A 12,753-nucleotide genomic window follows, 5' to 3' on the forward strand; every position below is an offset into this window, starting at 1 on the left:
CACACTCATACCTTCCTGCCTTTTGTACACAGTGGATCTGTCTCTTGTGTATGATTAAAGTGCACAACACAGCACGTTCCCTGAGTGTTTCTTTATAATGCTGCTTAACATTCTAAGATTGTAACGTATAAGCTCGTCTGTATTGTGTTTGGGAAAATCAATTCTAGCAATGGAGATTTTTACAGTTATACATAGATAAAAAAAAAAAATCAGCACTGACTCCGGTAAATTGATCAATTCCTGACTCTTTTTCTTAGCTGTTTCTTTTTCACAGCTAAGCCAGAGGAGGTTTGCCACTGTCGGAGCCAAATCATGTTTACAATAAGAGGCTCAATCAGTGGCTTTTAACACCTGAATAGTAAAGAAATCATTAAAGAAATGTTAGGCGTAGAGCAAACTGGGACCTAAAAAGATGTTGTTATCCATGTTTATCCTTGTAGTGTAATCCAAATATATGATTACAGATAAGGATATAGCTTTCATGTAGGTTTATTCAACCGGTCAACAGCCATTCCCCTGACATCCCTCCAACTGCTCGCGCTCTCTTTGTTAGCTGCATTAGTGTCTCCTTCCATAAAATTAAGGCTATAATTGTCCAGGTGCAACTAGGGAAGGTGCCGTCTCTACTACCAGCCAAGCCACTAGTGGTTAGCAGCCCACTGCAGCCTCACATGTCTGCGTGAAAAACAAATGACTTGGGATTCAATGCCTAGAGGAATGAAGGGATAATGACATGGTGTGTGTTTGTGTGTGTGTGTGTGTGTGTGTGCGTGTGTGTGTGTGTGTATGCAGCCAGAGATGTGCAGATTCACATTTACGCAGTGCTATTCCATACACACTGAGAGAAAGGATGTATATGTCTATCATAAAGTCATCAATCTTTGAAGCTTTAGGTATGTTTCTCTGTGTACATATATATGTAGGGGGTTGGGGGTCAAGTGTCTATTGGAGGGTAGGGGGTTAAGTGCATGTGTGGGACATTAATCACTAAGAATCATTGATTAAGGAGCGCGCGTGTGTGTGTGTGTGTCTTTGCAAGCGGTGAAAGTGCGTGGCACTGTGGCTCTCTATGATGCTAGATTAGAGGCAATTATTGAAATGTCACGGCTTTAATGCGCCGCTGCCCTGCACCCTGCTCAGTCATGAGATGAACTTTCAAGGTGATGAAACAAGGACCCATTTTCTAAGTCTCTGTTTCTTTTTTAAACTCTTTTCTCTCTGTTTTTTCTTTTCCAATCTTATCATCATCCTCTACTTTTCAGCAGCCTGATATTCTTTATCAAGTCAAGTAAGGGCGTGTTGATGGCATAATGTTCTTCGGGGCTTCAAATAATGTTTATTTCATTATTGGTTAATCTACCGATTATTTTTTGATTAATTTATTCATTGTTTGGTCTATAAAATGTCACAAAATAGTGAGGAATCATAACTTCCAAAAGTCCAAGTTGACGTATTAAAATTGTTTGTTTTGTTCAACCAATGGTCTAAACCCCAAAAGTATTCACTTTACTTTCATAGAAGAAAAGAATAGCAGCAAATATTTACATTTTGAGAGACTAGAACTGATGATTTTTTTTTTCTTGGCATTTATGCCTGAAGAATTCTTATAAGAGTAATCAGTTATCAAAGCTGATGCTGATTAATTTTTCTGTCAATCGACTAATCAATTTATCAAATATCATTTTCAGCTCAAATGTTCTTGTAGACTCTGTCTTTCTGTCTATGGCACTGACCAGTTTGCAAAGAAATACACCTTTCTCATGCTAGTCTTTGGACTTGTCAAATATGACTCGTCAAAGGTGTGTAAGCAATAAAACGAGTGATTGTTGCTTTCCTTTTACCACAGGGGTTGCACTTCCAGGGCTCTAGCACCGTGCATGCGGACTCGCTGTCATGGCCAGACTGGCACTCCTCATCATTAATGTTATTGGTTGCACTTGCATTTTTTCCTGTTATGATGAGTCAAAATATCTGCTGTAGGAGACGTCGATTGTCACATTGATAATGGTCAGTCCAAGATGTACAGTACAGTGGATACAGTGTCATCATCAGGCCGAAATCTACCTCTTACCTATACTTTTTGAACCACTTAAAATGCGAAAACTGAGAAAAATGCTTCTCTTTCACTAACATCTGTGGGACCCATCTAGTTCAATTGTTGACCATCATTTCTGATCCAATCCTCACTATACAGTAGGCCTAAAGAAGCATTGTTGAGATGCTTTCATTCACGGAATTTTTGTACTCCAAATCTGTGATCATGACTTGATGATGTTGACTTAGGTTTTATTTTTTTCTCAGTCACGCTTTGGTAGTTTAAAGACACTAGAACTAATTCCAGTTGCTGTTGATCTGCACGCAACATTTAATGTCATTAGGTAGAAACACAGAGAAGTTATGGATATAGTTTACATTTTTTATCAATCACACTTACCCTATTTTTAGAACACCAGAGCATTCAAAGCCTACATATTGCTGATGGTGTGATATGTAAAGGATAGGATTTACTGTCTCCGACCATGAAAGGCATGTGCTCTAAATTGATTTTTTTTTTTTTTTTTTTTTTTAATTCCCATGCTGCATCATAACAGCCTTGAGTATTTTATTAAGCCTACTTGCTTCCCCCATTGCAGATGATATTTCCTATGAATTGATCTTGATGCAGACTTGGAGAACACTGATGTGTCGAGCTGGGTTACTGACTGTAGACAAATAGTGCTCAGGAAAGGCAACGTTCATGCATGACTTAAAAAACATTGAAGACTGATACATTACTTAATTGACAGTACACACAGTTTGCCTGCAGGGAGCGTGTGAACCCGAGGGAACATGTGTGCGGACAGTCATTTGTTTTCATCATACAGAAAGCATCCATGCATACACACACACACCGAATTTTGAACCATACATATTTATCAGTGGATCACTTGAATATTTAATCAAGAGCTGCCAGATAGCAGTGTAGATATGTGTTGACAGTGTGAGGGCGCTGGGGCGTGAGGCAACAAAACAAAAGCAACAACATCATATGCAACACAACTTGTAACACGGGACGTATTTATTAGAGGTACACTGTATATCCCCTACATTGTCTGAATATAGCAAGTGACAGTGCACACGCATTGCACAAATGTGTGCATGTATGCAGTGTGGTGCTATGTCATGAGGCCCATCAAATACAGCCCCAGATTCTATTTTAGCCAGTGAAGTTATCTTGATAGGAAACTCCATATCTCTTATGTGCTGAGTTATTACCTTTTGAGTGTCTGTGTGTGACGATGAGAGCGGGCACAACTGCATTGTGTATGTGTGGGCATACACATCTGTTTCCGGTGTGTGTGAAAGCTTGTCCTACGTGTGTGTGTGTGTGTGTGTGTATGGCCATGTGTGCGTCCCCAGCCCGCGGATGTGTTTTCTTGTATCCACTGAGCTGAGGAGTTTCTGCAACAAAAGCACGTTTACGCTCCCCCATCTCATTTCCATTGCGCTGATGGGAATCTGCTGCACCACTGATGTTTGGTGTTCTAGGTCAGCACACCCAAATAAGTCTATGTGCGCACGCGCGCATGTGCGTGTGTGTGTGTGTGTGTGGTGCAAGCGTGTGCTCAAAGACTGAAAACTGGTGTTGAAGTCTGTCTTCCCTTTTTTTTCCCTCTTTTGCTGGCTACCTGTCTCCTCGTCAACAGAAAGATATTCCTGGAACCCTTTAAAGTGTTTTTTTTCAAACAGGACAGTACATACATTTTACATTGAGCACGTATCATAGCACGCGGGCAACAAATGTCACAAACACTCAGCAAGCGCCAGTGTCTTGCCAGCTTCATGTGCTGTTATGGCACATTCAGTCATTCATTTGACACATGTACTTTTATTGGACTTTTGTTACAACATAATGATGCCTGCAACAACAATATGTTACAAACTGTATGACTATTTCGCGTACAGATGAACAGACTTTCAACAGAATCCATGCAGTAGAACCACACTCGACTTGCAGCACAATTACAAATACACAAAGCTAAATCACTCACGTTCATGCTGGCATAATCACGTTGTGCGCCTTAAGCGCTCTTAGCATCCCCATCTGGGAAGATTTCTGATTTTATTTTAGAGTCATTCATGCCACTGTCTGTGCTATAGTGAAAGCTGTTAATAGTGGGAACACGGCATCTATTCTGCTAAATAATACAGAAATGTTTTGGTCTTTTTGGGGGTGAGCCCCTTCAAATTCCCTCATAGACTCATTATGCCACCACAGAGAGCAATTTGGAAACTGCTGGCCTAAAACGCCCAGGCAATATCCAGGTTTATCAAGGAGCTGCTCCTCATTCCAGATTAGATCCACTCCACTTGTCTCCGCAGATAAATTGTGGCTGTGATTGCCCCTTTCCTTTAATCTCCGAAACCAAACATCCCAGATAGTCTTTATAGTCTGTTGGGGGAAGAAAAGAAAAAAAAAAAACACGGCAGAGATTTTATCCCGAATTGAGTTTGATTTTCACAAAAATTGAGAAAAAAATATTGCCGGTGGAGTGAGACAATTAGTTCACTGTGTCACATCAAGCAGTCGGGGGTGGCACATCTTACTTGTTGTACTTGTGTGAACCCGCATTTGATTTCAGTGCATTCACTCTTCCAACCCCGTCGATGTCATACGGCATTAAAAACTGAACACAACACTGTGATGGAACGGCTCGGGGTTGACATGATATGCAGCTTTCGCGCCGCTGACTGATCCATCCGCCTGTGCGCTCGCCTACCGTGACGCTCTCATCTCCCCGCCGGGCGAGGGGAGGGATGACAAAAGGAAACCGGAGTCCTCCGGCGGGCGAAATTATGGACTCCCCCAAATTAACGTCGCAGGGATTACACGCGCGCGTGGTCCTGCGGCTTTAAATCTGCCCCAACTTCGCTCCGGCCAGCACACCGGGGAGATTTAGCAGCTACCTTACCGAGTCGTATACGCAGCGGGTAGGAAATTATTGGAGCGAGAGAGAGTGCGATTGAGAGAGAGAGAGAGAGGGAGGGAGGGAGGGAGAGAGAGAGAGAGAGAGAGGGAGCCAGTGGGAGGAGGAGGAGGGGGGGCACAGACGCACAGTGCTGGATTATTTGGGCAGAGCGGCTGCAGCCACGGTGGATGTTACACAGACAGACGACGGACGGAGAGCTCGAATCCATTCAGTCTGCGAGTTTATCCAACGACGGCGCTGGGCAGGGTGCTGATATGGTGAGCGCCTCGCTCGTTATGTTGTGTGTACTTTTTGTTGTTGTTCTTGTTGTTGTTGTTGTTGTTGTTGTTGTTGTTGACGACATGCAAAGCAAAGCGTTAACTTCTTATTAAAATGCATTCCCGTGCAAGGCGCCTCTACGCATCTGCGCTTATCCGTTCAGATGTGTGCGTGCGTGTGTGTGTGTGTGTGCGTGTGTGTCAGCCCTCAAACACATATGACTGACACCTATTATCTGCCTTATCTGTCACCCCCAGCATGAATTGGTGTTTCAGGAGGTCGCCTTGGCTTTGAAGTCGCACTAATAGGAATCCACTGTGACATTTCTATGATGTTTCCTGATTTAGCAATTACAGCGTGTCTGAGCCAGTCAATAGTGAGTTTTTATATTCATCTTAATTTCGCCTCATCAATGATATTTACTATAAGCTGTCATGGCTTTCATGGTGTTATTTATACAAAGGGCTTACAGAAGCCAACAAACTGACTGTCACCTGACTCTGAGCTTGTTCTTTATTTCCTGTGGTGCCACAAAAATATTAAAATACAGTAAGTATAGTTTTCCTCTGATTATTGCATTGCATCCTTGTCACATTTACTGTGAGATTATAACAGTTCTTTTACTACAGGGCGGCTCTTGACTGAGGTTTTTAATGCTGATGAGAGATTAAGGAGGCTGTAAACCGCTAGGTTTTTCACTGGGGTTTGGTGCTCCCCCTCAAAACATGCTCAGAGGTATTTTCTCACGACTGAACCGGTGCCACCGGCACAGAGGAGACTGGATGGACATTTAATGGTGTATGCAGACACAAAGCAGTAGGATTTGTTAATGGCTGTCAGATAGTACAACCTGTTTTGAGTGGGCTGTCTGTGAATTTATGCAAAACTGCATGAACACTTTAGACTCAAATAGGCTACAGTGGATTATAGGGGTGAATTTCTGTCTGCAGATTTCACTCCATCAGCCTTTATCCAATCCATTCAGACACAATTTAAAGAGGTTATGGGAAGTTTAAAAAAAAAAAGATTATCGTTAATTTCCATGAAGCACAGCTTGGGCAGTTTTTCAGTCTGTATGATCTGCTTTCACCTGTGAGAGGTAATGATTGCATACAGTTTGTACTTGACAGCTTTGCTCCAATTTTGATACATATTTCTCTTTATGCCACTGCCATAACTCAGTGACTGTAATGTGCTGATAGCATTGCGTGTGTGTGTGTGTGTGTGTGTGTGTGTTGAACAGTAGTCAGCAGTCTTGCTCAAACACTGTCTATGGCAGCATTACAGACCTCAGTAGCTCACAGATCAATCACGCAAGTACTTTTACAGCAATTAGGCTTGAGTATGAGAGAGAGACCTATACACATTATGTATAGTGAGAGCGAGAGAGGGAGAGAGTGAGAGGGGTACCTTCATGTGTTTGCCCGAGTTTACATATGCTCAGGCAAACACATGAAGGTACAAACCATGGCAGAGGTATGCATATGTTTTGTCTGCCAAGTGCCTTAATCCATGTTAAGTGTAGCTATGAAAACCCACACAGTGGGAGCCATATGTGATGTTTTGTTTCTAGAGTATAACATTTACATATTTACTTTAATGACCAAATGATTGGTACATGAATATATATAATATTTAAACAAGTTAGGTTTTTTTTTTGGCTAAATATTTAAGTATATATTTTAAGTTGGAGTGATTGGCTTCTAAAACACTGTCATATGATGTTTAGGAAATTCGTATTTAATGTAAAAATGCGTTCAGTTTTTATAACTGGAATCACACAAACTGACTCTGCTACACTCTGTAGATAAGTGTGGGCATATTAGGCAAGTGGACTACAACCTGTTTTACGACCATAGCCTGCTGCTCTAAGTTCAGAGGTGCCTTGTCACATGCCAGTCTGTGGATGAACAAGTGCTTTACCCCAGCTGATTTTCCACGGTGTTTATGGGCTGTGTGTGTGTGTGTGTGTGCGTGTGTGTGTGTGTGTGTGTGTGCGCGTTTGTGGGTGCGCGTGTGCATGTACATGCGTGCCACTGCAGCTGTTCCTCCTCTCCGAGAGATTAAGTTTCACAAGATGTGATGGATGCCAGTGTCTGTAGAGCCAGCTGTGTGTGAGTGTGTGTTTGTGTATTACATGTTCGTCAGCACATTTCTGCATTTCTGTGTTCACAAATGTGTAGCGCTGTGCCTGCGCATGTATGCATATATGTTGTGACTGTCCATGTCATTGCCCTGAGGGTTGCGTCAGGTTAGAAGAGGTGATTTTAAGGTCAGGGATGTTATGAGTCGGGTTGGTAATTATAGTGACTGTGCTTTTGGTTCCCACAGACCAGGCCTATGCAGTCTAAACCAGGACATGAGCAGGTCAACAGAGCCAGATTGCTGCCCGTGTCAACTTGTCCAGCTACAAACAAAAAACCTGGCCAAGAAACAAGACTAGGTCAAAAATGTAGTATATTGCTGAATCGCATGTGCTCAAAGTGCTAAATTTAGGACGTATTTGAAAACTGTTGTGGAACCACTGTAAATAACTACTTTCAATGGAAAGTAACTAAATCCTGCTCGAAAAGTCGCTAGATGGCATAACACGCTAATTAGCATATTCATGACGTCATTGCGTCATATTTGCATTCTGCCTGGTATCAGCTGGTTTCAGCCCTTTATCTGCTTGCTTCTCTCCTTCTCTCTTTGCTCACTTATACAGTAATTTAGTACAGCCAAATTCCTAATAAAACTGTTCTAATTTACGTGTTTTTCTGTTTCTGTCAGATAACAGTATGAAGAAGTGACTGAAATGTGGCCCATTAATGCTGCATGTTATAACCAGCAGTCACTTCCAAGCCATTTCGAAGCTGCTGCTCTGTACTGCAAAAATCCTGATTTTAAAATCGTGACGTCGTCTGACAAAATCACCATATACATAAGTTATATACACAGTGGCTGTGCTGTGATTTCGACAATATTTACTTGTAAAATGATCACTCAGAGAGAAAGTTAGAAGCTGATTCATGTTTGTGTCAGCTGCCATGTGGTCAATCGAATGAGACTCTTGTGCCTGCGGAGGGAAAGCCAGACCTCATGCTTGCGGGGAAATACTGGCGACTCTCTACTACGGAAAGTAGCTAAGGTCTGTCTAAAAAGTCGCCAGATTTGTCACTGGGTCCTTTTGTGAAAAAAACTCGCTAAAGGGGTACGAAAAGTTGATAAATCTAGCGACAAAGGCACTAAGTTTACAACACTGCCTGTAAACGCCTCCTGATGACATATTAGAAACTGTTGACACCGGTTCATTTTGAGAGAGCAACAGCCAATGGGGAAACTCTCACATTTATACGGCTGGCCCTGCTGCTGCGGTCCAGCCAAAAAACACAATATTATACAGAACAGAACAGCACAGAAGAGACAAGTTTTCCTTTTTGAAAAGCTCCTTTTGTCTTAAAATCAGAAGTCGGGCTTATTTATTGCCTGATCATTCAGACAAGTCAGAAAATAAGGATACCTACCTATTTTTTATTCACCGTGCGAATCACAATTGTAGAGCTGCTTCTCAAGAATCAAACTGTATATATAAAGGTTTTCAAAGAGGCTATTTTGAGAGACAGACTTGTGGTGAAAACAGGCTGTAACAGTCGGAGTCTACAGGAGGGAGGCTCCTGCCTCAGCTACAGTTAGTCAGCACCCAGCTTCGTAGCTGCTTGCAAAAGTGATAGGATGTGGAGCCGAGAGCAGTGGAGGAGGTGGACGAGCAGCTTAGAGGAGTGGGGGAGGCACAGCAATGCTATTGATTTACCCGACAGTCGGAGGGGACAGCTTCCAATCTATCTCGGCTCCCCCTGTCCGTCCGTTCAGCCATGTCTCTGCCTTCCTTTCTTTTTCTCTGTCTGACTGCAAGATTGCCCCCTGCTCTAACTTTCCCATACTTCTCCAACATCTACTCTTAATCAATAACATGTATTTCTGTCATCTCTCCGTTTGATTTGTTTGCTTTCTCTTTGATCTATTTGTTCATGTAACACCGTATCACTTTTTCATACTTTTTTTCCCTTTGTCACTCTCTTGCCTTCTTTCTGTTTTCATCTATCCATCATGCAGTCACACCCACATATAGGCTGTGAATTAATAGCAAATATGTCTTCACCTGTTGAGAGGAGCATATGGTGAGATATTAAAAATTTTAACTTTCCTCCCTTTGTCTGTTCTCCACTCAGGTAGGTTTGTCCTCTCTGAACTTCTCTTCTTTCAATAGCTATCTTTCTCTCTGTCTTCCTCTTTTGCTCTTGCTCTGTCTTTCCTTGTCTCGGTACAAGATCATTTTGTTGTTTCCTCCCTTTTTATTTTGATTTTTTTTTATCAAAGTGTTGTAGTGGCAATTACAAAGCAAGCAAACATTTTTGCTCACAGACACTTTTAGCAGTGTTCAGCTTACTATTCCATAACAGAGATGCACTGGCATCAAGTATCCATATTAATTACATGTGCTGTATGTGCCTAGTGTGTGTGTGTGTGTGTGTGTGTGTGTGTGTGTGTGTGTGTGTGTGTGTGTGTGTGTGTGTGTGTGTTTGTGTTTGTGTTGGATTTTCCTGAGAAGAGGCATAGGCTCGGAGGTATGTGAAATGAGGAACAGACAAAAATAGAGGAAAGAGAGATAAATAGATAGAAGAAAGAACGACGATGACAGCGACAGGGTTTGTGGATGGGACGACAGACCCCCCACCCTCCTCTTCATTGTCCAATCAGAGGGAGACACTCTAAAGAAGCCAAGCAACCACAACAATTCTATTTTCCAACCACATTCACACACACAATCTCACAAACAGACAGACCCACAATCAGAGCCAAACATGTTGAGCCTTCCACAGTCAAGGCTGAAGTGTTTCCCTCCTCTTCCCACACTCTCCTCTCAGCGTCTTCCTCACATTTATTATCTCTATATTCTTCTCTCTGTCCTCCTCATCAGTTATTGTTCTCTCCCTGACTCTTTCTTACCAATGCTGTGCTCCTGCTCCCCCATCTTCTATTGCCATGGCACGCCTGATGGTTTGACATAGCAAACTGCAAACTGGTGCCAGACCACAAAGCCTTATTTTCCTTTTGCATTTCTTTCTCCTGCTCTTTCTCTCTCTCTCTCTCTCTCCTCTCACTCTCTCCCTCCCTTTCTCTCTCTCTCTCACTGTCTCTCCCCTCCCTGCCTCCCCTCGCCTCCTTACTATTACACAGTTTAATCTGCAGCGGGGGCTTAGTGGCACGGCTGCAGGACTTCCACATCACTACTTCTTCTTCTTTCTGCAAGGATTTGCTGCTGTTTGCCCTCTAGGTCCTCTGTCCTCTCCATTTTCTAAAGCTATTTATTTATTTTACAATTTATGTATTTTAATTTCCTTAGTTTTAGCTTTAGCCTCTCCTCTTATGTTCTCCCTCATCTTCTCCTCCCCTCACTTCTCTATACAGTGGCGCTTCTTTAATCACTGTCCCATCGACAAAGCCATAAAACTCAGTTGATGTCTGTGAAATCGCTGTCATGAGGTGCTTTTTTTCTGCAGCATATAGATAAAAAGATAGGGTTCTCAGCCAGTGTTTTCTTCATTTTTTGAAGTGACAGAATATGTAACTTCATTCACTTAAATTGGCAGGCATCCAAACCTTTGTTTTTGTTCTTTTTCTTTTGGCAAACTCTTTGGCGCTAAGCGGTCACTGCTGTGGTATTTTCCCAGAGATTACTTGTCGGTCAAACAGTATGGGCATTTATTTGCCTTTGACTTTCTCTTAAACAACTTTATATAGGTGGTGCTCTTTTCTTCAATACGCTATCACTGCTCACACTAATTCTTCTAACCACTTCAAGGAATTTTTCCTTGGAAAGGGCTCCCCACCTCCAGGTTTTAACAACAATAAATGTAAAAGCCTTTAATGTGAACCCAGTATGAATTAGTGTTGTGTTATATCAATCAGCAAAGGAGTAGCAAATCAGACATTTCTATGAACATTTCACAGATGAATACTTGAGGCTAAAGCGAAGAATTTTCCAGCCCATTATGTCAGCAGAGAGCGTTTGCTCTGTATCCTCTGCGGGAGTCTTTACTTCCGCTGTCCCTGCCATGGCAAGAGCTTCAGTCCTTGGCCCAGTCTCACAACCTCTCCATTTACAAACGACAGGGCCAGGCACCAACTGGGCGCCTCAAAATGGCTCCCACCAATCGCCCACCGCACATCAATTCTATTAGTCACTCTTAGATACTAATTTTTCTGCCTGTCGAGGATTAGTCCTCACCACTGTTTGTTTGTAGATTTGTAATTAATGAATTTGATTGTCTTTTTTGTTTGTTTTTGCCAATTGATTCAGGATAAGACTGTCAAGCTGAGCCTTTTCTTTTGTCCCTTCATTTATCCTTCATCCTGTTGTTGTCCGTTTCTCCTCTCCTCCTCTCTGGGGGGCTGCGAGTCCAACACAAATCCCATTTCTTGTCGTTGGTGTTCAGGAATTATGTTCTGCATCCCTATTTCCCTCAGACTCCCTAAGGCACCTGGGATTAAATGATGTGTGATGCGAGTGTGTGTGAGTGTCTGCACAGTTTTTCTCAGCCTTTACTGTTATTCATGATTGTGAAAGGGCTTTCTCCGTATAGCGATCACAGCAAGGACTGACCTCGGATGAGGTTTAAAAAGTTTACAGGATGAGCATCATGTGGTCTGTATGAGTGTTTGGGCGTGTGTGCATCTTTGTGTGTCCATCCCTGTGCATATGTATGTGTGTTTGTGTGTGTGTGTGTGTGTGTGTGTGTGTGTGTGTGTGTGTGTGTGTGTGTGTGTGTGTGTGTGTGTGTGTGTGTGTGTGTGTGCATGAGGATGAATAATCTCTTTACAAGCACCAAACATTCGAAATTACTAGACATGCGCTGTCCCCAGAAGACAGAATGCCACAAGCTTGAATGCAAATACTACAACCCTGACTTGAAATGTCCTGTATCTGCTGGATTTAGGGTATGTGTTTAATTTATTTTCTTATGGGAATGGCCATGTGTCAGTGTGCATACAGAAAGACAGTATATTTATGCATGATCATCATACTGCAGGTCTGTACATGTTGATATACAGATATTTTATGTAGATAGTTTATGTTATATGTATCCTGAAACACATGTAGTTATAAACTCGAATTTAAAGTGATTTGGTGTCACAGTCAGACAATGCAATAAGCGTAACAGAAACACTGATATCATAAGACATGCTAATGCATTAGATAAAAACATACCAACAGAGAGTCTTTGCATAATTATACTGTGCCCATCCATCAGCTTTTAAACGTGTACTATGAAATCATTTCCTTTCCTCTGTAATGTATCCAGAACCCTCTACTCAGCAAAACCCAACTACCCCATTCCTGGATGGCCTTTAGACACAGGAAGTGCCTTAGCAGGTCTCTCAGTATCTCAATATTAAATTAGACCCATCATTTAATACATCCCCTGGTGTTGGGATTGGCATCATCTTCCCTCTGCATCCTCTGACTCTCCCGGCCAAAGCA

The 12,753-nt window shown here is 42.3% G+C and overlaps 1 protein-coding gene across 1 annotated transcript in view; it reads left to right on the forward strand.

The window, feature by feature from the left end:
• Positions 1–5,124: 5,124 nt before the first annotated feature.
• Positions 5,125–12,753, forward strand: part of ptprdb (protein tyrosine phosphatase receptor type Db) — a 93,193-nt gene continuing 85,564 nt past the window's right edge. Inside the window, exon 1 of the mRNA XM_040146910.1 lies at positions 5,125–5,227. The gene's annotated coding sequence lies outside the window, so the exon portion shown is untranslated. The remainder of the gene's footprint in view (positions 5,228–12,753) is intronic.

Source organism: Xiphias gladius, chromosome 15, assembly GCF_016859285.1.
Source record: "Xiphias gladius isolate SHS-SW01 ecotype Sanya breed wild chromosome 15, ASM1685928v1, whole genome shotgun sequence".
In the NCBI taxonomy this organism is placed as follows: Eukaryota; Metazoa; Chordata; class Actinopteri; order Istiophoriformes; family Xiphiidae; genus Xiphias; species Xiphias gladius.